This window comes from Apodemus sylvaticus, chromosome 17, assembly GCF_947179515.1.
Source record: "Apodemus sylvaticus chromosome 17, mApoSyl1.1, whole genome shotgun sequence".
NCBI classification, from domain to species: Eukaryota; Metazoa; Chordata; class Mammalia; order Rodentia; family Muridae; genus Apodemus; species Apodemus sylvaticus.
Window position 1 is genome coordinate 46652327 of NC_067488.1, and position 27817 is coordinate 46680143.

The 27817-nt window shown below is 50.1% G+C and overlaps 1 protein-coding gene and 1 non-coding gene across 3 annotated transcripts in view; both read right to left on the reverse strand.

Moving 5' to 3' along the window:
- Myh9 (myosin heavy chain 9) overlaps positions 1–26014 on the reverse strand; it is a 79776-nt gene extending 53762 nt beyond the window's left edge. Inside the window, exons 1-2 of one of the 2 annotated variants that reach the window (XM_052160276.1) lie at positions 25803–26014; positions 24825–25105 (exon numbers count right to left, since the gene is read on the reverse strand). The gene's annotated coding sequence lies outside the window, so the exon portion shown is untranslated. The remainder of the gene's footprint in view (positions 1–24824; positions 25106–25802) is intronic. The other variant, XM_052160275.1, reaches the window with a different exon arrangement.
- Positions 24498–24601, reverse strand: LOC127668306 (U6 spliceosomal RNA). Its single transcript, XR_007974077.1, has one exon. It is a non-coding gene; the product is annotated as a U6 spliceosomal RNA (small nuclear RNA).
- Positions 26015–27817: the final 1803 nt, after the last annotated feature.

Genomic DNA, 27817 nt, shown 5'->3' on the forward strand with positions numbered 1-27817 from the left:
TGTCTCCCCCACCCCTTCCTCCTTCTCTTACTTATCTGAGTGTTTATTCAGAAAGCAAACTGCTGGCCCCGTACTCTGCTGGAGCTGCCGTGAGCTTTTCCATTCCTAGACAACCAGGAGGATTTCCCAGGCTGGCACCCCTCACACTGTCACGCTCACTAAAGCCTCTGCTCTCCATGCCTGCCTCTGGTACTCGACTTCCACCCCAGCCTGGCACCACTTCATAAGGAACATGTCATCACACTCATGTTACTGGAGAGACACGAGGCTCCAACAAGCCTCGACATCCAGGTTAACTTAGGCCTGCGGGGCCTCCGAGCTGTTACTTCCACTGTCCCCCAAAGTCACAGGACTCTGAGAAGGAAACAAATGGAGAAGCCCCTGGTGAGGCAGACATGAGCATGTCTCCTCCAAGCTGTGGGCCTGGCGCCCTGCCCTAGCGTGCACAGGGATTCTGGTTGACAACGGAAACTGCCGGAGCTAATGTGCTAAGTGTAGCCGGGCCAGCAGTCACCAATGGCGAAGGCTGAGGTTCCAGTCCTAACCCTCAACTCGGGTTCTGTGTTACAGTTATGGACATCACATCGATGTCCCCCAGAAAGGCCCAGATGCTGATGCCATGGTCCCCAAATGCTCAGAGGCGAGACGATGGGGGCGTGCTGGATCACGGTCCCTTCAGCAGGTTCACGATCAGATGTCTTTACTGGGAGATGGCAGTCTCCCTCTCTTCCCATCTATTAGGTTTGAGGCCAATGAAATTATCAAGCCGGAATCCCACCACTAATGGCATCGGTTCTATAAAAGTAACTGCAACAACCTTCAAAGCCACAAACAAATAAAGATTTGAAGATCTACACATACAAAGTCACCTCGAAGGTGCAAAGGCTCCCGGGGTTTTTTTGTTTTTGTTTTTTTGGGTTTTTTGGGTTTTTTTTGTTTTGTTTTTTTTTTTTTGGTTTTTCGAGACAGTGTGTCTCTGTATAGCCCTGGATGTCCTGGAACTCACTCTGTAGACCAGGTTGGCCTCGAACTCAGAAATCCACCTGCCTCTGCCTCTGCCTCTGCTTCTGCCTCCCAAGTGCTGGGATTAAAGGTGTGCGCCACCACTGCCCGGCTAACTCCTGGGTTTTACAGTGCAGAGAGATACAGGGCAGACTACACACACACACACACACACACACACACACACACAAAAGCAGCTTCCTTTCATTTTGGTCAGTGTCCCCGAAACCCAAATGCAGCACTAGCCAGATTTGATGGCTGAAGAGGGCAGTGCTGGCCATGCCTCGGCCCTGACCCCACTGCCTGCTGCTTTCCCTCTGCGAGGGTTGTTTCATTTCACACATGCTCCTTAGAGCACACACCCCGTGGAACACTCACTGAGGGGAAAGCCGTGTCTACAACCAACAGGCTCAGTGCAGGCAGAAGCAGCAGAAACAAGGACTCCGTGGGAGCAGGAGCTCAGAGGCAAGCGCCAAGGCTCTGAAGCCCTTGAAGCTGGGCAGAAAGAGCACTCACTTCGGATGCAAAAGGGGAAGGGGCGGCTAAGGCTGGGGGCGGGGCTAATGCAGCAGCGATTCAGAAACACAAATGGTGTGCTTGGTTAGGACAGTATTTTTCCAGTATTTTCTAGAGCTAAACCATGCTTGGCAGAGTTGACCTGTGCATTGTCAAAATGCTTAGGAGCACCCCTGACCTCTGCCAACCAGATGCTAATAACATCCTGTCCTCGGTGTAACAACCAAAAACGCCCCCAGAAGTCAGTGAAGATGGAAGAGTCAAAGGCTAGCTGCACCTCAACTGTAGGTCCACAGCCGTAGGTCCTCCCTGGCTCTGAGGTGTGTGACCCGTCTGCTTTGTGACACTGGAGGCTGGCTGGCACAGAGCTCAGAATGCACTTGCCTCGCATGCTAGAGATGCTGTGTTCAATCTCTGGGGGGAGGGGGGCAGGGAGGGAGGCACACATGGTGAAGCACGCCTTTAATCCCAGGCAGGCAATCTTTACGAACTGAAAGATAACCTGATCTACATAGCAAGTTCCAGGCCAGCCAGGGCTACATAGAGATACTTCTCAAAAACAAACACAAAATAAAACACTTCGCAGGTCTCTGCATGGAGGGTCACTTATGGCATATGTGATAGCATATGCCTATAATCCTAGGCATATTATAGGCATGTGATAGCATATGCCGATAATCCTAGAGGCTCAGGGGTCTGAAGCCAGCCCAGGTTCAAGGTTACACAGCAAGACCCTGAGTCCATAAAAAGTAAAATCTGGGGCTAATATGATTCTAGGATGCAATGCAGAGTATGGATGGCACTGTCACCAAGATAGGATTGTCCTTCTCAACAGACTGCACTTAAAGGATTCCTTTCCTGGGACCAGGGGATGAATATGCCAGGGGTTTGTCCTGTGCTCAAAGCCTCAGATTCAATCCCTGCAAATAAGTAAATAGTCTAAATATCCTAATTTTAAAATTAGGATATTTAGGGGGCTTGGAGAGATGGCTCAGCAGTTAAGAGCACTGACTGCTCTTCCAGAGGTTCTCAGTTCAATTCCCAGCAACCACATGGTGGCTCACAACCATCCATAATGGGATCCAGTGCCCTCTTCTAGGGTGTCTGAAGACAGCTACAGTGTACTTACATATAATAAACAAATCTTTTTTAAAAAAATTAGGATATTTAAAATTTTAAAACACACAACAGGCAGTGTACAGAACTTCCAACATAGCCGCTCAGTGACCCATAAACAAAGTTCAGCAGCAACAGACAGTCCAGGTAAGCAACAGAAGACGGGTGGCGACAGGAAGGGCAGGAGCTGTTCCAGATCAGCGCCAGCTCATCCTATCTGCAGAACTCCACAGCAAATACTATTTAGTTAGTAAAGCTGTGTGTCAATCAGGATAGTCGCGGGGAGCCCACGGCTTCGCTTCCTCCGTGGGTACTCAGATCCCAGATGAGAACTTCCCTTCTCCACATTCCAATCCATCCAAGCACCTTCCAATGAGCTGCTCCACCTGGAGGAGCACCCACCTCCGCCCTCCACCCGTGTCCCAGGAGCTTCTCTGGGCCTCTGCCCATCTGGCCACCCAAGTCAGTCACCGTGAGCTCGTCCCCAGTGGATGAGCAAGCCCCCATCCCCGGTGTCCTGTGGACCCACACTTAGCCTCCTGCCCAGCTTCAGACTCCCAGCTCACACTGATATTGCATGCTCCCCAGTTTTATGGACACTACTGGGTAGGGTCAAGCAGATTAGATAACTCCACACCCTACTCAGAAGAAGCCTACTGGTCTCAGCTTGGGAAAGCTGCCCCGCCTTTCTCCTCTCCACTGCCCTCCCCAAAGCTACAAACCAACTCCACGTACACAGCCCAATCTGATCAGGATGCCTGGAGACTGCGTCCTCTGCATCAGGAAACCCTCAGATCTCATACAGCAAGAAGATGGCCTGTTTGATGGCCCTTCCCTCTGTGTCCTGGGTTCATTTCCACCAGCCACACTGACCAACCAGTCAAACTATAATGACTTACAGTTTCATTTGAAGGCAGGAATAAGGAGGGTCTCAGTCTTCTCAGTTCTAATGTTTAGCACAATGCATGGCCCAGGGCAGGCACTCAGCTAAAGTTTTGAGTGAATGAGTGAAGGAATGAATGAATGAATGAATGAATGAACGAACGAACGAACAAACAAAACAGAACTGGCTAGGAAATCACCTATGCTTTGCCAAAGGTCAGAGTACAGAAGAGAGAAGGGAGATATACTGAGTCAAGGGGTGAGGGGAATGGCTAGCTTATCTCCAGGAAAACTACGTCAGAATGACGGTTACACTCAAAACACAAAGGGAACGAATGCATAGTCAATCGAGGCCCTGATCTACAAAGGAAAAATGGGTGCGGGGGGACTTAATCATCCCCAAAAGGCTTTACATGGAACTAAACTGTTTTCTAGAACTTTCTGGCACACCAACACACCAAGACAAAGTTGGACCCAGCAGACCAATATCCAGGGAAGGATGCCAACACACAGAGCTTGTGCCGCACCTTTGGGTGCCATAAGGATCTGGGACGGGCTAAGTCTTCACCTGCCAGAAAAGGGCTGCAGCCATCAATCTTGGTCATCTGCTTAGAGCCACGTCTGAGAACTTGGAATCGATGGGGCCATCAAGATAAATGCTTACAGTGCAAACACACAGAGTGGGTACACTTGGGGCCCAAAAGACCAGGGCTTGAATTCCTGTCGTCTGCTCACGACTCTTGTGACCTGTGAGCCAGTGACACTTGGCTTCAGAATGGGAGGGGAGGAGGCAGCTGTTGAAGGAGCTACAGTCCATGCTCCCACGGGACTTAATGTTTCACATTCCCACTTTGTCCTGCTCCGAAGGACCCCTCTCCTCCCTAGGGAGGGTCCCCAGGACTCTGCAGGTTCTGCTCCCCTCAGAGGAAGTGTACACCGCCTCAGCCTCCCTGCTCTCTATTCTGAAGCAGGCAGAAGGAAGCCTGCCTAAGCTCATCCGATTAGGTTTGGCACTCAGGAAGATCCTGTGGGGGAAAAGACTGCTCCAAGCTGATCTGGGAAACGCTGACAGGATGTGCGCACAAACTGTGCACAAGGGCTGTGCCAGAAGAGCTGGACCTGAGCCTAGCCTGGCACTGACCACCTGTGTGTCACCAAACCGGCCTCAGCTTTCACACTTGCAAGAAGGCTACTGGGGCTGCTGTTAAGCTCAAGGTACACAGGAGCCTGGCAGACACCTGGGACAATGGCTATGTACAGGGAGGGTCTACAAAGGGCCCCTCTGCCTCAAGGCCAGCTTCTCAGTAGCCTCTGTAAGGCAGCCACTGACCTCAGGTTGTGCGGGGTGGAGATAGAAGCTTCTAGAGCACCAGGAGCCACACACACACACACACCCCTCAGGAATGTTGTTTGCTTACAGAAGAAGCTAGGACCTGTTTGTGTTAGCAGTTTTCCAACCCAGGCCCAAGCCAATGCTCATCAGATAAGGAAAACAGAGAAAGGCCCAGAGGAATTCAGCCCAAAGCTGCCTGGCTGCCTTCTTTCTAAAACCCGCATGTGGCCTGGGGTCATTTTCACAATGCCCCGTGCCCAGCAGAGGATGCCAGCACATATTTTTAAATAATGTACATGGTAAATACAAGCAAGTTTTATTTTGCCAATTAAAAGAAAAAAACTGAGGCATGAGAATTTCATGCGTAGACTCCATCATATGCAGCAAATGCGGGGTGAATTTACAAGGGGCTGTAGGCATCACCAACGCCTGCCTAAGCGGATCTTATCAGCCATTTAGGAATGTGGACTTTATTCTAGGGACAGTGAGGGAGGGGAAATGACATCATCAGCTCTGTATTTTAGAGTTCACTCTACATACTTTGCTGAGGGGGTGGGCGGCCACATATGGGAAGTCAGCAGTTGGAAAGTCCTGGACCAGTGCAGTCAGAGTAGGGGACTCAGAAGGGACTCAGCTCCCAGGGCAGACAAAGTAGGAGACTCTAGAATCACCTCCCACTGTGGACAAAGTAGGAGACTCAGGGGATCCAGTTCCCAGTATAGGCAGGGTAGAGGACTCGGGGGATCCATTCTCCCGAGTTTAGGAAGGCATGGGAGTTAAGGGGGATCCAGGCAGGCAGGGCAGGGATTAAAACTAGGAGAACAAGATAAAAGCTGCCAGATTTTACCTTCCGACCCCCACCCCAACTCCCTGGAGTCCTACAGTTACAGCCTCCCAGATGACAAGTGGCCAGCCCCAGGGCTCTATGTAGATGTTTGCAGAGTGTCAAGGGACCCTATGGAGCACATGTCACAAGAACTACAAGACAGAGTCTCCTCCATGCAAACCATTTCTGAATGAATGAATGAGTCAGTCTGGGCGGAAAGTGACATGAGCCACTCTCAACAATACAGCGCTCCACCCTGAGGACAAACTGCCCACACAGGCCCACCACCCAAGCCCTTTGACAATCTCCACAGTGCCTTCACTACCAGCATCGGCTCCCCAGACTGTCTTTCCTCACCATCCCCCAGACCAGCTGTATGCCCCCTCCCATTTCCTGAGTCTTTCAAGGCCGAGGCATGGTGCTCACCCCGAAGCCTGCTCCTAATGCTGTGGCGTAAATCACCCCTGTCCGCCCCACCATGGCCCAGCTCAGTCCTGCCCTAGAACTTCTGCTACTCTGCTCATTTTCAAGGTGCAGATCTGTTTCCTCTGACCCTCTTTACAATCCAGGGTCCCAGGCCAATGCTGTGGGAAGGACCTGAGCTTTTCAGAACACTTGAGTGTGTTGTCTGGGGTCCCAGCTCCTAGGGCCTTGGTACTAAAGTCTCCAGGACAAAGGACGGGAGGAAGGGAGATAAGGAAAGTACAGAAGAGGGGAAAGGGGGAGAAGGGGCAGGGAAAAGAAGGAGATGGGGGTGGGGCCTTCAACAACAGGTTAGGCAGTCTTGGCCCAGAGCTAAGGCCAGACAGGTAGCAGGTGGGGCTGGGGCCACAGATAAGTCATTTATACAGGCCTCTGGCTTGAAGTTTAATTGGTTCAATATTTGCACAGTGAGATCACACGGGAGCCTCACCTGCGTGTAATGAGCTTTCACTCAGCCATTCAGGAGCTGCAGGGAAGCAAGTTATTCCAGGAAGAGATTCCCCAACCAGATCGAGGCAGCCAGTCCCTCCCTTTACCCCCCACCCCCGCCTGCTCGTCCCCTCCCCCGCAGGTTTGATAGGGTGACAGAGCACTCCAGGGTTGCTGTCTCCCCCTGGAGCTGTGTAGACCAGTGGTGTGTGCTCCCGCAGACAGCTTCCCCCCAGTTGGCTAGTAGCTGCCCACCCAGGCCCGAGGGCAACTAGGAGCCCTGCAAATAGTGAGTTCCTTCCTTTCCCTTGGTTCTGCTGAGAGAGGGTTTTTCCTCCCCTCAAGCATATGAGCATGGTTTGCTGAAAACCAACTCAGAAAAATAAGCATACTGAAAAACTTTAATTATATGGCACTGTCTCTGGGAAAATGCAGAAGGCCTGTCTCCGAGTCCACGTCACACTGCTGAGCAGTGCAACCCAGGGCTGGAAACGAGGCCTGGGCCTGTGGCTCAGACTTAGGCCTTTTCCACCCACCCTTCAGAAGGCAGAGGCAGGCAGATCTGAATCTGAGGCTCAGGGCGGCTCCATGGCAAGGTCCTGTAAATAAGGTTCTATAAATAAGTAAATAACTAACTAGATGGTTTTTGAAGGCCACTGTATCTCAAACCCACCAAGTCTTCAGCAACATATTTTCTCTACTGACAGTTAAATTTAATATATATTAGCTTTATTTGGCAGTGGTGCTGAAATTTCTAACCCAAAGCCTTACACACCAGGCAAATTACCAGAGCCAAATCTCCAGCCCCTAAAAAATTTACTTTTTAAACTGAATTATAGAGCCACTTCCCCAAATAACCTCATTCTTCTACACCCGCAGGGCTAGGTGGTACTCTGGTCACCAAGGCCCTCGCTGCCCAACACAGGTGGGTATAGGATAATGCCTGACCTGATCTGACCTCAAGGGAGAAGGGTCTAATCTTCCTTTCCTAAATGTCAGAATTCCAGGAGTTGAGTCCGATAAAATATCTATCTCCCACCCTCTCTCCCTCTTGTTCTCTGTAAGTATTGGGGGGCGGGGGGGTCTACGGCAGGTCAGTGTCCAGTCTTCCTCCAGCACTCTCCATCCTAGCCTTCGAGACGCTCACTGAACCCAGAGCTGACAACTGTCTAGACTGGCTGGCCAGCAAGCCCGAGAGCTGCCTTGCACACTCACACAGCCATACCATCTGCCATACCTCACTACCCAGACATCAGTGTGACTACCTGTGCAAGCACAGGTCCAGACCTCTGGGACCACAGAGGATCACTGTCACCAGAGCCCCTCCATTTTCTGGTCATCTGTGCAACAGTTTCTAAAACACAAGTGACAGTCCCAACAGTCTCCCTTAACTGATCCAGCAACTACTGGAAAGAACTCTGACCATGAACACCACTCCAGAAGGGTGGCGGGGAGTAAGTCTTAGGAGAAGTCAGACTCAGCAAGATGATAATTCACTGGAGACTCTGGGCCTCAGGCAATCCCCACCCCCCTGTGGTGACTGGAGAAGCAGAGAGGTAAGGAAGATGTAGCAGGTCTGATCTAACTCTAGAACCACAGTTGAGGATACAAGGTCTTGGGGGCAGTGTTTGGTGGCGCCCCAGACAAGCAGCCCCTCCCCCTCCAGTGTCTCGGGCTCATAATGAGTCTCTGGCGTGGCTGAACTCACAATGAGTAAGTCATTGGTGCTGCATACTCTGGAGGGGCTTGAAGTCACACCCTGCCTAACCCAACTCAGCATGATTTGTCCTTTCCAAGAAAGCTGCTCTTTTCCAAAATGTCAAGAGCTCTAGTCAGAATTTGGCCTTGCAAGGGGCTGGCTTCCAGATTGGTCTCCAGGATCAGCTCTGCACAGGGTCAGAGCTGTGTGAGCCCCCACCCCCACCCCAGAGTACCATCCAAGGGGCTCTGGCCTTTCATTTTTCATCTCAAACCACGCACGCGAGCACGCACACTCGCACAGATCGATGGATAAACACACATCTCCAGACTTTTTTGACAAACACCAGCCAACTTCACAAAATGCTCCCAGGTGCTATGTGCTTATATTTTTTCACAGGAATGAATTTTATTTCATTTCTAGAAACACCAATACCACCCATTTAAAAATAATTTCAAGATCTACCCTAAGCCTGAGCTGACAGGAAGCTCAGGGGTTTCTGACTTGCCTTCTGGAGCATTCTTTAAGAACCAGGAAGGCTGCAGGCAGGGATGGTGCCTATACCTGCAGCCCTGGATCCTGAAGCAGTGAGACCAAGTCCATCCCAAGACCTTTTCTTGTGAAATGTAACATTATTTTGAAAGGTTGCTATGGCATCAAATATAAACTGACTGGGGAATAGCAATACACTTCCTGGCTCAAATACATAAATGCTTATCTTATTTAAGCCCTACCTCCCCCTTCTCAAAATAATTTACATAAAAAAACAAACAACCAGGGGCTGGAGAAAAGGCTCAGGGTTAAGAATGCTTGCTTATTCTTCCAGAGAACCAGAGTTCAGTTCCTAGCACCCATATAAGAGCAATGACCTGTAACTCCAGCTCCAGGGAATCTGACAGCCTCTTCTGAGGTGGTCAGGCTGCATTCCAGAGCCTCCTACCTTTCGGGAAGATAATCAAAGAAGTAGCCATGAAGCAAGACCAGACCTATTTGCTTCAGACATAAAGGGGGTGAAAATAACGATTCCCAGGGTGGGTTACACAGCACTCTTATCTAAAGGCAGGCAGGCCAAGTCCAGTGCCCTTGAATAGGAGTCTGGCTGGCAGGAATGACCTCACCATGTCCTTCACCAGAACTGCCCCTTTGCTTGGACCTCAATCAGACGCCAAAGTGACCAAGGCTGGCCAAGTTTGTACATAAAAGGCAGGGACCCTGCACTAGGTGTTAGCATCCTTCTAAGCCCCGCCCCACAGTTACCTGGCAACAGCCAGGTATGCCTGACTCACTAAGGAAGGAAGGAAGGAAGGAAGGGGCTGCTTGCCCCCTTCTCACTGTCTTACTAGCTTATTCTCCTACTCTTACCCTCTCTGTTCCTTCTCTCTGAATTCCCCTCCCCCCTCTGCCTTTCTCTGTCTCCACTTCCTCCTCAACTCCCCTCCCCTTGCCCTAAGTAAACTCTATTCCATACTGTATCCATCATAGATAAGGCTGGTACCTCAAGGGGAAAGGATGTCTCAGCATGGGCCCACAGAGGCACCCCCTTCCAACTCACCAGAGCTCCTACTGTGAACATATCCTGGCTCTTTCTTTCTTTTTTATAAAACACAACACTAGGGACATCCAGGCCTGGCCATCCTGCTCTGGAGCAAGCCCTATACCCACAACGCCCATGCACATGTAGCAACAGCTACATAAAGCCCCAGATACAAGCCAGTGAGATGATTCAGGGGAAAGTGCCTATCACTAAGCCTAGCACCCACCTTCTTGACTTTGGTCATCAGGATCCAAATAGGAGAAAGAGAGGCCAACTCCCATAGCTTTCTCTCACCTCTGAACATACTCGCATACACACACACACACACACACACACAGAACATATAGAACTAGACACAGACACAGATATGTACACACAGAGACCTATATGCCTGAACAGATACATACACACAGGCAAAGACTTGGATACAGACGTACAAAGACATGTACACACAAAGACCAACTTGCACACACTCATATTACTATACACACTCACAGACATGTATACAGAGACATGTACTTATGAAGACCCAGTCATATACAAAACATGTACAGAGACATGTATAGACACAGACCTGTTAAGAGACATATACAGATCTGGGTACACACAGAGATATGTGTATACAATGACATGTGTAGAGATCTGTGCTCAGAGGCATTTACACATGCAAACATGCCAACAGACTTAGCAGCATATAAGTGCCCCCGAAGATGTTGGGATCAGTGCAGAAGGTAATGTTCCTAAGTTAGGCTGGGCTGTCTGGGTGAGAGGTATGAATGAGCTATTTAATCACGCAGATTCATCTCCCTTACTGAACTCACGTCAAAACATACACACAACATGCCCATCCTTCAGAGCAACCGCCCTTCCACACTGCAGTTCTGTCAGCTAACTTCTCTTGGTGTCCTGTTTCACCAGAGACGACTAGTACGAGCTTGCTACTGGTGTCAGCATCCTGCGGTCTCATTCTCAGCTTCAGGGTCCTGCATGTTCCCTGCCTCCTAAGATGCAAGGCAGCAGCAGACACATGAAGCAGTTCAGTAAGGACCACAGCAGACAACAGATCAAGAAGAAAAAGCGCAGGGGTGACCTTGGTCTCCTTATCCCACAGCTAGAGCAGCAGAATTGATTCTCAGGCCTGATACTGACATTTCCTGCACCACAGACGCTCCCCCTGCCAATCCCTTTGAACTTGATTCCTCTGAGGTAAGGCTCCTAGAGTCTCAAAGGGGCCACATAGAATATACCGGAATTTAATAAGCCTGGAATTGTCATGACTGGAAACAAACCACAACTGACCCGGAATGTCCCTGTCAGTCTAGGCTAACAAAGCAGCCTGTAAAACTGCTGAGAAGAGCCTTGAGTCCTACCCCAGCACCCAGATGGCCCCAGCACCCAGACCTCTACTCAGGTCCACACAGAGGACCACATTCTTCACATTCTTGTCTGAAAGCCAGAAGAAAGGGGGTGGGCTGCAGGGGAGGCCTGCCATTTCAACCTAAAGATAATTAAAGCCTGGTTTTCCAAGGGAAGAGGGAGTCCCCACCCCCACCGCCCAGCAGCTTCAGGTGCCTTTCACAGAATGCTCCCACGTGCATGATACTGCAGTGCGTGGTCAAGCAGAGCCTTGCCACCTGCGAACAGCCCCAGTATCCTCCCTCACAGGCAGGACACACAGCTAAGAAGCAGCAGGAGGGAGCTTCAGAAGTCTGGAACTCGCTCCTGTGGCCATGGCTTGGAAGGAGAGGAGACAGCTCCCCTGAGCAGCAGGGCGCTGAGAGGGCAGGGGATCCCACATACTCCACAGGATGGGACAATGAGGTATTGCTCCTGAGCATTTGGCTACACATAGCCTCCCTCCTCCCTACCCTGACAGGGACAGGAAACAGCGCAGGCAGCAGGCTGCGGGCAGAAGGCAGGCTGAGAACAGCACGCTGTGGGAGCTAGCAGGTGGAGCCACAACGGCTGGGTTCTCTGAAGTAAGCGGGCTAGAACTACCAGCTCCTTCCTGGCCCAGCACACACCTGCCGGCCACGTCTGCCTGGCCTACCCACGTCACCCGAGGTAGGATCTTATGGTACCCAAAGCCATGGTGCACCACTGCCCATACAATAGGTGGGAAAGGCCATGGGAGCAGAGGAGCTTAGCTCTCTTGCTGTCTACTTATAGCTTGTTTGTTAGGTTGAGGTCAGAGGTCAGCAAAAGGTTAATCTTCCTCCACTGCTCTCCACTGTGTGTGTGTGCTGGCATGCATGACTGTGTACCACTTGTGTACAGTACCCACAGAATCCAGAAGAGGGCTCTGGTAAAGACCGTTGTTAGCACCCATGTAGGTAGGGGCTGGGAATTGAACCCTAGTCCTCAGGAAGAGCAGTTGGTGCTCTTAACACTGTACCATCTCTCTAGCTTTCCATATTTATTTATTTATTTATTTATTTACTTATTTATTTAATATATATGAACACACTGTAGCTGTCTTCAGACACACCAGAAGTGAGCATCAGATCCCACTATAGATGGTTGTGAGCCACCATGCAGGAATTGATCTCAGGACCTCTCGAAGAGCAGTCATGCAGGGCGGGGGGTGGCGTACGCCTGTAATCCCAGCACTCTGGGACGCAGAGGCAGACGGATTTCTGAGTTCGAGACCAGCCTGGTCTACAAAGTGAGCTCCAGAACAGCCAGGGCTTCACAGAGAAACCCTGTCTCGAAAAAAAAAAACAAATCCAAAACAACCAAAAAAAAAAAAAAAAAAAAAAGAAGAGCAGTCAATGCTCATAACCACTCTCTCTAGCCCCCCATATTTTTAACAGAAATTTGTCATCAAACCTGCAGTTCCCTAAGTAGGGCTCAGGAAACTTCCCGTCTCTGCCTCCCCAGGCTAGAATTACAAGCAGGTAGCAGTTTAATTTTTTTATTTTTTTATTTATTTTGAGATGCAATTACTCAGGATCCTAACTTAGTTATTCATGCAAATACTTTACCAACTGAGCCATCTCTCGAGCACCTAAAATAGTTTTGTTTTGGTTTTTTTTGTAACAGGAAAAAAAAATGTAAGGAATAACTTGCCACTGTGCTGGACAAAGCATGTGTAAATAGATGCAAAAGAATCGATAAGGCTTCATGGAGCAGCAAACCCCCTGAGGTATTATTGCTTTTTATCTCAGTCCATAGATTAATGGAAAAAAAAAAACCTGAGCCTGACACAGTGGTCCCATAACTTACCCAAGGTCAAAGGGCTCACAAGTGAGAGAAAAGAATGGGCTAGACACCACTTCATGGTGGCTAGGCCTCAGATGCCAAGGAAAGAGAACCACCCACCCGAGGCCATGGGAGCTGAGAGAGGGGTTGGAATGAAACCTGTGTGTCTGACCAGTCAGGTATAAACGTGTTGTGTTCCCAGTCCACCATGGGCAATAAACTTCACAAGGGTCCTGGTGGTAAGGCAAGGCCAGAATGGAGCCAGCACTCCCAGGAGAGGTAGGAATGGCGCCTCAGTCAGGCTAAGCACTCAGCAAGGAAGCTTTGAGAGTAGCCTCTCAACACCAGCCAACCCCAGGGACTTGGCGTTTATTGTTCTGAAGCACTGTCTACGCTTTGCAGACGCTCCTCTGTAGAGTGGCCATACTCAGCACTGGGGTGAACAACCTGGGCACTCAAAGGGCCAGCCTGACCATTAAGGGCTGCTCTGAAGTGGAAGGGGACACTGAGGCAGGATTACACTCTATAGATCCTACAGAGCAGCAAGCCATGAGGCAGGTTTGAGTGGTACAGGGGCATAGTTGGTTTGGTTTGTTTGAGACAAAGTTTCAATATGTAGTCTTGTCTAGACTTCATTAGACTTCATTGAGTTTCTCTTATACCCAGCTAAGACCTTCCTAACTCTATGACCCTTTAATACAGTTCCTCATGTTGTAGTATCCCCCAAACATAAAGTTATTTTTACTACTTCATAACTATGACTTTCTTATTGTTATGAATCATAATATAGATTCTGATATGTAGCATATCTGACATGTGACCCTGTGAAAGGGTGGGTCACATATCAAAGGGTTGTGACCCACACGGTAAGAACCCCTAGAGTATCCTGTCTACAGATGAGAAAAAGGGGGATCAAAGCAGACTAGGATCCCAGCACTGAGGAGGCAGAAACAAGTGGATCTCTGTGAATTCAAGGCCACCCTGATCTACATAAGGAAATCCAGGCCAGCCCGGGGTTCCAAGGCTATGAAACCCGGTCTCAAAAAAAAAATAAAAATAAAAATAAAAAGGGAAGGGAGGCAGCAGCTCCTGAAAGGTGTCATCCCCCAGACCTGAAAAGGATCACCAGAATTTCTGGGCTACACTGGGACAGCTGGTAAATAATATAAAATAGTATAAACTCAAAAGATAATCTTTGGCCTACAATTACCAAGCACAGTGTAAACAGGAAGTGAATAAAGATACAAAGGGGGAGGACTGGAAAAGCAGTGTAAACAGGAAGTGAATAAAGATACAAAGGGGGGGGGTCTGGGGGGATAGGAGAGATGGGTCAATCATCAAGAGCACCTCCTGCTCTTGCAGAGGATCCAGATTCAGTTTCCAGCACCCACACAGTGACACATCATAATTCTACACCCAAGGAATCCAAAGTCCTTTCTGGGCTCGGTGGGCACCAGGCATGCATGTAGTACACATGCAGGCAATACATATTAACTAATCATTTTTAAAAAGGGCCACAGAGGGCCTGTCCTAACTAGGAACATTATAACCCCCCAGCTGCTGAACTCCACCAATTACACTTTTTCAGTACTAACTTCAACCCATGTGTGAAGAGATAGAGTAAGCCTTGAATTGTGTTGCTTTGAGACCCAAGAAGGAATGCAAAGCCTGCGTTGCCTGAGTCGCATCAGCATGTCTGGGGCCACCCCAACCCACTTCATTCCCCAGCGAGGCAGGTGGCAACAAGCTTCTGGCTCCTTCCCAAGCAACAAAAGTTACCTCTCCTGCTCTCTAAGAAGACCAAACACTGGAGTAGGTACTGAGGGGAGGGGGCAGACAGAGAGAGCAAAGCACAATGCCTGCCCTCTCTGATGAAGGTAGGGAAACCAGGTACCCTGCAAATACCGCCCCCCCCCAACTACAGATAAAGATCAGTTCAAAAGCTGCAACAAGGATTCTGAAACTTCCTTTTTACAACAAAGCCAAACTGTTGCAACTTATTGCTACAATTCTTACAACATCTCAGCAAGGCCTCAGCTGAGTCTGGGGCCCCTGGCAAGGTATCTAGATGTTTCCAGACCTCCCCATCCTCATTAGGAGTGAGGGACCCGCCAGGCATGGTGGCACACACCTGTAATCCCAGCACTTGGGAGGCAGAGGCAGGCGGATTTCTGAGTTCGAGACCAGCCTGGTCTACATGTAGAGTGAGTTCCAGGACAGCCAGGACTACACAGTGAAACCCTGTCTCAAAAAACCAAAAAAATAAAATAAAAAGGAGGGAGGGACCCTCTCCTGTCTTTCTTCCTCCCCCTTTGTCCTGTCCTCAGCAGTCTCCTTCCTGCTCAGTAGCATCCTCAACAGTGACTACTTATGAACAAAGCCCCTAGGAGATTTGGTCTCTCCCATCTTCCAGATGGGTTTCCTGACCCAGGTCTTTGGTATACACAGGAGACAGGTAGAACTGGGAGGTAACAGGTGGAAGACCTTCCTACACAGAGCCTGGAAAGATCTCCCAGCTCTTGGCTCCAGTTCCTGGGCTCCCTGACAGCTTGTGAATGACAAAGTGATTTTACCAGCTTTCTATGAACCGGACTGGGCACCCAGGAGCCCCATCTCCTCTGCAAACCCCCATGTCTCAAGCCACAACACCAGAAGGCAGTGGCCATGTTTCTAGGACTAGACCTGAGCCCAGTGATCTCAGCCCTGCATCTTGATGTACACCATCTCTGGACAAGACCTACAGCAGCTGCTCAGACACTCACTGAGTGAATCCATTTTAAGAGACAATAACGCTCACAGTATTTTCTAACAATGTAAAGAGTTCCTCCCCTCAGTGAACCATAGCATGGTCATTAAATACCCAGTATGAAGAATGTTGCAACATAGGAAACTTCAGATTACAGCACTGCGTGAGAATTCAGCATACACAGTATCATTCGACCAGGGATCTGGTGAAGTGCATGCAGGTATGTGTATGCCTGTGTGTGTTCCTGTGCACACATGTGTGTGTACTTGTATGTGCAGGAAACCCGGAAACTTCAATGGTATGGTGCTTCTTGCCAGCTTTGTCTATGTCTGTGCTGCAAAACGGGCTCCTAGTTTCTCTTCCTAACTTTTAACAGGACACTGTTTTCAGTAGCAATAGTGTTTCACAATTCTCTGTGAAATGTCTCACCTCAGGTCCTTTGACTAGGAATAATATGATGTCTGACCACCCAACCAGAAGACACCGGGCAGCTCGCCCAGCACCCAGTCAGAAGTTAGAGACCTGGGAGTGGAACAGAGTACTCTACTTACCAGAAAATGGTTCAAGGAAAGCAGGTCTCCACAAGCTACCTTAGACTCTGAAAAGGCTAGGGCCTCTAAGAGAGGGAACCTTCCACCAGTCAGCGTGAGTCACGGAACCTTTGCCAATCTGAATCATTCAGGGACAAAGCAAAATGCCTAAGGTCCCAGCCCTGCTCCCAGGACACACCGTGCTCTGTGCTCGGATTCTGCAGTCAGCTCAAGTGCCACCTCCTCTAGGCAGTCTTATCTATCACACACACCCCAAAGCCCGCTCTCCTATGAGCTAGAGACCATCAGCTCCTACAAACAGAAACCACACTTCCTGTATAGCCCTGGGGTCCATCTTTGTGCATGGGAAATCCATGTTATCTGGTGTGTTGACTGAAATAACTAACTAAGAGCTGGACAGGAGGACAGACGGACGAAGGAACAAATAGCACACAATGCATAGGCAAGAGCCCACCTTTGAAGAAAGCAGTGGGTTTCTGGCCACGGTCCCCAGGGCGAACCACTGGGTCCCACAGCTGCAAAGTCATCCTGGGCTTGAATTCATGGTCTTCTCACCTGCCCACCCCACCCCACCCTCAACTCTACACTCCTGAGCAAAGTAGCTGTAATAAACGTCATTGCACGGGAGGCCTCAGTGAGCGGCAGCAGCAATGGGGATGATGATAGGCTTTAGTGAGCTCACAGCCGAGGAGGAGGAAACTGAGGAGACCAGTCCACCCTCTTTACAAGCGAAGCTATGTGTACCCACAACGAAGGCTGTCTGCAAGGCCTTCACACACACACACACCAACACCACCACCACCACCACCACCCACACCCCAGTTTGAATCTCTGTAAGGCAACCTCATCATAAAATGAATGAGTTTCTACTTCTTGGGGACAAGAGAAGAACTCATCAGCACATGGCCTGTTGCATACAGGTGCTCCATAAAATCTAGCCATTGTCTCTAGCCTAGCGAGGGCTCAAATCAGACACCCAGAGATGTAGGCCGCTACTCTGTTCTAGCCCCGGCCTCCTGGGCTGACTGGTTTTAAGTCAGCCTGAGAAAATGGCCACCAACCCAGACTGGCCTGTAGGCAAGTCTGTGGGGTATTTCCTTGATTAATGATAGACGTGGGAGGAGCCAGCTCACTGGGAATAGTGGCACCTGTGGGCAGGTCGGCCTGGACTGTATAAGAGAGCAAGCTGAGAGAGCCCAGAGGAGAGCAAGGCAGTGGAAGGCAGCCTTCCTCCATGGCCTCTGCTTCGTTCCTGTCTCCAGGTTCCTGCCCTGACTTCCCTTCATGAAGGACTGCAGATATAGGCCTAATTTAAAAAAACAACTTTCATCCCCAAGGAGCTTTAGGTCATGGTGTTTTAGCACAGCAACAGAAACCCTGAGACAGGCATGATGAAGACCTCAGTTCTGTTCAAGCAGCAGGACTGATGCGGATTCTGCGTCTGGCCCTATGCAAAGGACAGGGACCACAAAGGACAGGGACCGCCAGCCTTTAATTCTCCAGGCCTCACAGCCCAGTGAGCTCTACGATGCCTGGCCCTCACCCCCTTTCTGGCCTAGTTGAGGTTAAGTCATCCAAAGTGTTCCACTGTCTCGTTTTTCATGTTTATCACACAGGAAGCCTCCTTCTCCGGCCCAGTGACTTCACATAAAACACAGGAAACACATTCTACACAAAGGTGCCGCTGCTGCCTTGTAAACCCTTTTTTCTTAATCTTACCCAGCTCAGATCAGAGTAACAAGCTGAGCTGTATCGTACGAGGGGGAAGGATCCACAAGGGGCTGGCCTCAGAAGTCCTGCCCACTGTCACTTAGCAACCACACCTGGTCACCGAGGAACAACTTTGTGGAATACATTAACACCTTTAAAACCTAAACATGCATTTCCTACCATCTGAGAAGTGATGCTGACGACAATGTATTGGGGGGAAGGCAGTGGGGCAAAGATGAAGACTGTACCACTTCAGAGCTGGCACCTCCATGCTGCATGCGGGGAACTGAGACCAAACAGCAAGCAGTAGGCAAGGACAAGAGGTAACCCATGCAGTCTGCCTGAGGCCAAAAGCCTTGCTTTGTTCCTTCTACCATGTTTATATTGAAAATACAAAAAAGTTACTGACCCTGAGACTCTGAGCCAAAGTTACTAGAAATTCAGACTGGCTGGAGGACCTGTGCCAGAGTGGCCCTCTGGATGGCCCACCCTTCTGCTTGGCACTACCCCAGAAGAGATACTAATTTCTTTCTTTTTCTTTTTTATTTATTTATTTTTTTTTTTAGCTTTGGCAAACTTTTTTGCCCAAGGGCCCCACCCAACTGGAAGAAGTTCAGACAAATCCCACCCCTCCCCCATTCTTTAACTTACTGACTCAAAGAAGAAGATGTTTTAGGGGAAGGAGGAAGGTTTTTGAGGGCAGGCTGAAGGACGCCCACCAAAGCCAGGAAAGATGGTGCCATTCAAAAGCACTTTCTCCTGACTCTGAGTAAAGCCAAGAGCAGCTCTCAGCACTGAGTCCTGGGCAAGAGCTCATCAACATGGGAAGAAAAACGATTCCTTTAAACACTACACACAAGACCGCTTAGGCTCTGACTCTCTATAACAGTAAGCAAACCCAGCAGAAGGGGGCTTTTTGATTTGATTTGGTTTTCTTTTTTCAAAGACAGAGTCTATGTAGAACAGACTGGCCTTGAACTCAAGAGAGATTGCCAGCCTCTCTCTGCTTTCTGAGTGCTGGGATTAAAGGGATGAGCCACCGACCAGCACTGATGTTTTTCTTTTAATCAGCCCATCATTTACAATTACAGCCAATATTCAGAGGTTGGAAAATAGTTCTGGGAAAAGCTCACTAGCAAAGAAGTTGCCTAGCATCTAAGCCTTGGGATTGCTTGATTCCCAGCACTGCATGGGGAAGAAAACTTCAGAAAATCTAAGGGTCAAGTTCCCAAATTGCTAATGTCCTCTTGGACCGTGTCAACCTTATACAAGAAAGGAATTCGCCTATGGCTATCTCAACACATAAACATTTTGGAGACAAGTGTCTGGCCCATGCCCATGGGGACCCACAGAGGCCTCCCTGGGAGGCCCCCCTTTTTCCTCTGCAAAGCACCTCATAAAGTATCACATAAGGACCTCAGGATCAGCGAGGCTACAAGGAAGGGATGGAAAAGATTAGCACCTGTCCCTCCAGGCAGCAGAGAGACCAGGCAGCTTGTCCCTCAGGAAGCCTCACCACTCACCAGCAGCTTCCTTCCAGAGAAGCTCCTCAGTCACAAGGAGGGTTCCTGGGCATTGGCAGCTAGACTGAAGATAGCTAAAGAGACCACAGCCAAGGGCAGCCAGGAGCCTCCTCCTCCAGCCACCTGCCCAGTGCTGAATCACCTCAGGCTTAGGGAACTGGTCAGAGACAGACCCTGACTAATTCTAGCTGAAGCGTGCCTCTGGTCCTTTCTTTATAAAGAGACTCACATCAGATGCCCTGTGCCCCAGAGGAAACAACGCACAGGATCAGCCTCCAAGTGCCTGCCCGTGTGGTGGCAGGCCTACTTTAGAGCCTGGCTCATGGTCCGCTCTAAGTGACTCACACCACTCTTACTTTCCATACTGTCTGGCACGAGGCGGGTCCTGCTCAGAACCCTGAGAGGCGCTTGCTCAGGCAGCACAGGAAAAAGGATCCCAGTGTACAATGGGCAGAGCTGGCAGACTCTCCAGTGTCTACACCGTCCAAGGCTGACAGTGGCCCTCGCTGGAGACCAAGGTCAGGGTCCCCCCCCCCCAAGTCACCGCGATCCTCTTTGATCACGTGGTCTCAAAAACTTGAGCTTTTCCACTGCTGATGCATTATTTTAACCGCAGACCAGATGTCTGAGCAATAATTGAGGCAGCGGAAAGGAGTGTATTCTGGAATGCTATCACTCCTGGTTGAAAAAGAAGGGGACACACCTTTAATCCTTCGCAGCACTCAAAAGGCAGAGGCAGGTGGATCTCTTAAGAAGTTCCAGGCAGCCTGGTCTACATAGTGAGATCCTGATCCTGGCCAGGCAAGGGTACACAGTGATACCTTATGTCAACAACAAAAAAATAAAAATAAAGTAATCACCCCTCATTTTTCCCAGGCTGGAGTGGGTGATTGGATCATTATCAGAACAGTACATCTGTCACTCTAGTGAGACTGAGGCAGGCTGAGGAAAACAGGACCCAAAGTGTTGTAAGCCAGAAGAGCAAGTCTGCCCGTTTGTAAGCCCTTTCCACCTAAGCCAGTTGATGGCACAGGCCTGTAATCCCAGCATTCATGTGGTCAGGAGTGGAAAGTCAGAAGGGAACCTGACCTCGGACAGCGAGGTCCTGTCTCAACAAATGCGCAGAGAAGTAAAAGGTGTTCCACGAATGGGAACAGAGTGCGGCACAGCAGCTCCCTGTGCTCTGTCGTCCCTGTGAGTACAGAGATTAGCCTGTCTTTAAAGGGCTGCAAGGATTTCCGCTGTACAGCTGTGCCACGATTATGGTGACCTTTCTAAGGGACAGTGAGCTTGTTTCCTGCCTTCCTCTCTGACAATGCCACAATGACTATCCTTGGGCATTTCCTTCTGCAGTAAGTTTATCTGTGGGGTGAATTCCTAGAATGGTTAGAAGGGACCTGGCTTCAACAGGCACTGTCAAATCACCCTTGATAAAGAGGTGTGCCCAGGGCTGGAGAAACAACTAGGTGGTTAAGAGTATGTACTGGGGGCTGGAGAGATGGCTCAGAGGTTAAGGGCAGGCTGCTCTTCCAGAGGTCCTGAGTGCAATTTCCAGTAACCACGTGGTGGCTCCTTACCATCTATAACAAAATCTGGTGCTCTCTTCTGGTATACAGGCATGCATGTAGAATACTGTATACTAAGTAAATGAAATCTTTACCAAAAAAAAGTGTGTACTGATTTGTCAGAGGACCGGAGTTCAGTTCTCAGTATCTGCATCGTGTGGTTCGCAACTGCCTGTCACACATGCATGCGTGTGCGCGCGCGCGCGCGCGCGCGCGCGCACACACACACACACACACACCAATAAAAGGAGTGCTATATACATCCCACCCACAAAGATAAAGACCTCAAGTGGGGAAACAGAGGTATTTGGAGGAGAGGAAGTCCCTCAACTGTAGAGTTTCCCAGGCATCCTTGTGGGCCCACAGGCGCACAAACTGCTACTGTCTTCCAGGGATTATGGTCCTCGCTTACACAATCGAACCTACCTTCTACCAGCATACACAGTCATTCTTCCCACACTACCCGCCTGTCATCTAGAACATGGGGAACCATGTTTTAGGGAAAAAACAGAAACCACCACCAGTATTATGAGCAACTTCTGCCTAAGCTAGCACCTGGCAGCAGGTCATTCGGCACCACATCTATAAGCAAGTGCACCTACAATCATCAGCAGAGGGGACTTAAGGTCGCTCTGGTGTCTTCACCATTTTCGCCCCTCAGCCAACCACAACCTCCACATGGTACACGCACCCCTTCTCAGAGGTGGAAAAAAAAAAACCACTGAGTTAGAAACCAAGGAAGGAGGAGTCTACCCTCACACAGTCACCTAGAGAGGCAAGACTGGTTAAAATTAAAAAAAAAATTCTATGTTTAAAATAATAATAAATGTGTACACAGCCGCTGTGTATCAGGCCTTATACACTGACTACTGCTCTGGTTCTTGCATCCAGCTCTGCAGAGTAGGCCCAATTGATTCCCATGTTCCAGATGAGAAAACTGAGGCTCAGAGAGTTATATAACATGTGTAATGTCACAAAGCTGGTGGGAAGAGTTAAGATTTCAACTCTGCCTACCACCACAGTTTATGTTCCTTCCCTGACCCACTATCCCCAACTTTAAAAATGGGATTCTGGAGCCAACTTGGTGGATTAAAGACCCTTGCCCCCAAGTCTGAGTTGTATCCCAAGGGCCACATGGTGAAAGGGAGCCAATTCCCTGCCTTTATTTACTTCTGTACTAAGAGTTTATTAAGGAGAAGGAAGAGAAGGAAGAGGAGGAGGAGGAGGAGGAGGAAAGGGGGGGAGGAAGGGAAGGAAGAAGAAGAGGAAGAAGAGGAAGAGGAGAAGGAGGAGGAGGAGGAGGAGGAGGAGGAGGAGGAGGAGGAGGAGGAGAAGAAGAAGAAGAAGAAGAAGAAGAAGAAGAAGAAGAAGAAGAAGAAGAAGAAGAAGAAGAAGAAGAAGAAGAAGAAGAAGAAGAAGAATCATCTATGAATCTATGAGCCAGTTGCCTAGGCAGCCAGGCACTGTTGTGCTGTCCCCAGAGGACCTGACCCAGGGGCTCAGAGCACCAGGGGTTAAAGCTGAGAGGCAGCGATTCTGCAGGGCAGCACAAAGGGAAAATGTTCTTCCTGCCCTTGCGGCGGAGATGCTGTTTTGTGCTCGGTAAATTAGGACGTTTGTTTAATTAAAAGAACACACAGATTTTGTTATTCTAAATATTTTTGGAACATGATGCTCAGAGGAAGCTGTCAAGGCAAGGATTTTTTTTTCCTCCAGTCTTTAGCTTTCTCCCCCCTCCAAGAGAAGGAAAACAACAACTAAACCCCTCCCCTCCTTTTGAAATAAAGATGTCAAGCTGGTAGGGGCTGTCTTAAGTGCTTTATTGAAGGATTAGTGAGAAGAGGAAGTGAGGGATACTCCAGTCAACCCGTTTCTAGCAATCCCCTACCAGGCTAGGGACAATGCTGCATTTCTCAGTGTGCTTCTCAAAGAGCTAAGAGATCCTTCCTTTGTTTTATTCTAGAGCAAAACCAGGCAAAGGCAGGCTGTGATTAACAGGCACCCTTCCTTCCATGAGAAGTTGCCTCATCTCCAAACCCTTTGGTTAAAAAGTTCAAAAACATTAAAAAACAATGAAATATAAAACAACAAAACCAGGACCCTGGCTTTCCTTTGCTCTCCCTTCTCCTACCCTTCAGACCAGCAGCAGCCCCACTGTGAGTCCTCCCTCCCTCTCTCTCTCTCTCTCTCTCTCTCTCTCTCTCTCTCTCTCTCTCTCTCTCTCTCTCTCTCTCTCCCCCTCCCACGCCCAGGGCTAGATAATGCCTCCCAACGCAAGTTGCTAATGCTAGTTTGAGAGGACCCTGGCTCTGCCCGCCTCCCCAGGCAGGCAGGACTGCTGAGGGAAGGAGCAAAGTTCTGGGGTGTCACCCAAACAGCAAGCACACTGGCTCTCAAGCTACACTGAGCAATCCTTCGATGCTTTAACTACTCCCCAATTATCCACTAAATGACTCCCCAACTTTCCTTCACATGTTTGCCTCAGTTTGCCAAGTCTGAAATGTCTTCCTTCCTCTCGGGGGTTTCCCCTCTTGCCCTGGACAGCAGTGGCCGGGCCCCCTGAGCCTAGGAATTCTTGAGTCCTTTGTGGCTTGTTTGGGGCACAGCACAAGCTGTCTTTGTATCTTGGTCTCTTAATGCCTTCAGATTTCCCCAGGACGCAAGTCTCTTGAGGAGGCCAGCAGGCTCTCACCGGGTAGTCCTGTGCCTCCCAGTACCTTCCTAGGTTCCTGGCATCTCCACTCCTCACTACTGGCCTACTGGTTTGTCTCAGCTCTCCCCTGAGCGCCTGTGAGCAGGGGCCAGGTCTTACTCAATTCACACCCCACCCCACCCCCATACACACCACCTGGCAAAGTCCCTGGCAGAAAGAAGCCCGGTTAAATATTTGCTCAATTACACATCTATAGGCCCTTTCCCCCACCCCCATCCCTAACAACCTCATATATAAATTGACTGATATTGAGTGATTGTTCTAAATGGGCCTTGAAGCAGCTTGCCTCCTTAATAGAAAGGGAGGTAGACCTCCAGGTGAAGTTAGCAGCCTGGACTCTAGACTATGGAGTCAGAAATAGCTACAATGTTTCCATGAACAAGATACCTTTTTACTTATTTTTTATTTTTTTTAATTAATTTTTTTTTTCTGTTTCAAAAAGCTTCATTTCACTTGGTCCAAGGCTTGCAAGGGGCTCCGGGGTGGGTTACAGACCTGCCTAGTGGCTTGAGATTTCCAGATGGAGGTCCTGAGGCTGGCTGGCATACAGCAGAGGAGGAAGTCCCTTGGGAGGCAAAGAGACACCCCCCCCCCAGTCGTGATTCAGAGTGAGCCGCTCTTAGGAGATACTTGCCCAGAGATGGCTGGGACACGCCAGCATGCCTGGATAAAATATGGAACTCAACGCATTTGCATGTCATCCTTAAACAGGGGCCATGCTAATCTGTGTCGGTCCAATTTTAGTATAGGTGCTGCCATCTATAATAAACGCAAGTTACTTTGAAATCTTACTAATCCAGAAAACCGCTCAGAGAACTGAGAAACCAGTGGACCTCTCCATAGCCCAGCCGAGGCAGCCTCCCAGTCTCCAAGACCTGGGACTTCCCAGGAACCTTTTCCCCAACACCGTTGGGTGTGGCCTTAGGCGCCCGCCCGGGCCCACCCAGCCCTCAAGTTTCACTACAGCCCGAAAGCAAGTCTTAGAGGGTACTGACTCGGTTGCCTGGAAGAGATGGGGTCCGGGAGGAGCGGGGTGCAGTTCCTGCCTTAGGCGTGGCTCCAGAACAGGATGGGGTGAAGACCCTAGCGCAAGGAAGTGGGGGATGTCCTCAAAACTCCGCCTCTAGCCAAACATTGAAAGATGCGGCTGCCGGGCCTGGTCTTAAGGTCAGGGCCAGCTCCCAGAGACTGGCCCGGGCGTGGCGTCCCAAGGTGCGGTGAAATCAGGTGCACGCCTGCCCAGGCGGCGGAACAGCTGCCGGCAGACCCAGGCCTTCTGACCTCGGGCAATAGAAATCAAAAGTTGAATGAGGTCAGACGGGGGGGGGGGGTCTTTCCGGCGCCCTGAGCCCCTCGGCAGCTGTGTCCCCTTTTCCCACGCACCCTGAGTACCTCTCCCCGCCCCCTCCTGGCCCAAGGGCTGACGGACAAATGAGGAAGTCGGCAGCGGACGGCGGAAACCGAGCCGGGTGCAATGTCTGCGGCGGGACAGACCGATCCTGACTCAGGAGGGCGGCCTGACAGCTGCCAAGCGGTCCTCGCCTGCCCGTTACCTCCCTTTGCCAAACTTACAAAGGAGCCGCTGCCCGATGCCCACGAACTCATCCGGCGGGCTCGGCCGGGAGCTCCGGGACAGCAGGGTCCCCGAAGGGGTTAAAAAGTTTGCCCGAGTCGGCCGTCGGGGAGGCGGGAGCGCAGAGGCGACCGGAGCAGGCCGTGCTCCCAAGTGCCCCGACCGGGAAGGCGTCCGGTAGGGACGGGAAATTGCGTCCCCCAGCTCCCTAAGCCCGAGGCCCCACTGCCTATCACACTTCGAGTGAGGATGCGGAGTCCCGTCGCACCCGACCGCGCCGAAACCCGCCACGCGGAGGCCGAGAACCGCAGGGCCGCCGGCCACAAACGCCTAGAGTCTTGTCGCCGCGCGCGCGCGCTCGGCAGCTCCAGGGCGGAACATACCGGCAGAGCTCGCTCACCTGAACCTGGGTCTGCCCGGGGAACAGGCGCTGGTTCTTTCGAGTGGACTTTCTCGAGCGCTCGGACGGCGCAGCGGGGTGGGGCGAACGCGACCCTGGAACTGCAGTAGGTCAGGTTCTTGAGCCTTCCGTGCCCTGCCCAGGAACCGCGGTGATCTGCGCGCCTCACCGCACCCAGCTCTGGTGCTCGCCGCCCGCCCTGCCCCGCCCTTCCAGAGGAGGGCGGGTCTACAGCCCACCGCCGGCTCGGAGGTGGAGCTTCCCGCAGCCCCCGCCTCTGCCCATACTGCCCAATCCAACAGGAGTCTGGCCTGAACTGACAGATTTTCGGCCTATAAACAGACAAGAGACGGAAGCCAGAGGGATGGGATTCATCCTCCCCATCTGTCCCCACCTCCGCCTACCCCACCTTCCACCCGCGCTTCCTAGGCGGGAGCCACGCCTTGTGGGGCGGGTCCAACGGACAGCCAGGTTACAGGACCAGGATTGACGCGGACTTCATCCAATCAGGATCAGGCAGCTCCGGCGCGCTGGGCTCCTGGTCCCGGCTCGGGTGCGCGACTTGGGCCGCGCCGGGGCCGGAGGGAGCGTGCTGGGAAGGTCTGAGGCTCTGACACTCCGCCCCGCGAACCGTGTTTTCCCTACGTCCTGTCCTACCAGGAGAACAGATATTAAGTACCATATATGGGAAAAGTGGTATTTTACATAATTATGATGGCTGTGGGGGCGGGCATGGCTTCAACCCTGCATTCCGTGTGGGCGTCCTGAGTTCGATTTTGGAGCCTGCTCGCGGCTGTCCTCCAGCCTCTGAACCTTTGCTCTAGCAGATCCCTCTGCCTGGAATGCAGTCTAAGCCACATTTTACCTTTGAGTAATTAACTCACATCTCAGATATTTGTTACTAAATTATTTTAAGGGTAGATTTCATTTGTTTTATTTTGGTTACTAACCACGAGAGGATTTTTTTTTCATTAAAAAAAATGTACTTCGCCTTTAATCCATCAGGAATCTGTCCACGCATTATTTTCTGCCCTAATTGTCCGTTTCCAAGTTGTGTCCATTGATCTGTGTGGTCGATCCTGCAACACGTCAATGGGGATAGCTTTCAAATTACTTTATGAAGGCAAATTTCTCGTCATTGCTCTTTACCGTTGGAATGTTCTTGCTAACAGTTAAAATGATCCTTCCAAATGAACTTCAGGGAAAATTGACATTCTAAAGCCAAAAGACAGCTAAAGAAAGAGAGAGATTTTGCAGCCCAGATGACCAATGATTGCTACCCACATTGCAGTAAAGACTGCTTCCTAGTTGATAAGAAACATAAAAAAAAAAAAAAAAAAGCTGAACCATCCACCAGAACTCAGGAGGCTGAGGTAGGAGGGCGAGTTCAAGACAATACGGACAACTGGTTCAACGGTGTGAAATATATAAAGCCAATAATTACTTTTAAAACTAATCATCAAGAGACTGGAGATGTAATTCAACAATGGAACATTTATCCAGCGTGTGCAAGGCCTGAGTTCAATCAACACCAACACACACACACATACTTTACTAAAGAAAGGACAGACTTTCAAATGGGGTTAAAAGAGAAGCAAAAGGGGGGGGAGGGGGAGAGAGCTGGCTCTGCTGTTAAGAGCACTGACTGCTCTTCCAGAGGTCCTGAGTTCAATTCCCAGCAACCACATGATGGCTCACAACCATGTGTAATAAAATCCAACTCCCTCTTATGGTGTGTCTGAAGACAGCAACAGTGTATTCACACATATATTAAAAACAAACAGATGCTGGGCAGTGGTGGTGCACACCTGTAATCCCAGCACTCTGGGAGGCAGAGGCAGGAGGATTTCTGAGTTTGAGGCCAGCCTGGTCTACAGAGTGAGTTCCAGGACAACCAGGGCTATACAGAGAAACCCTGTCTCAAAAAAAAAAAAAAAAATATATATATATATATATATGTATAGAGAGAGAGAGAGGGAGAGAGAGAAGCACATCATTATCATGGGAAATGTAAA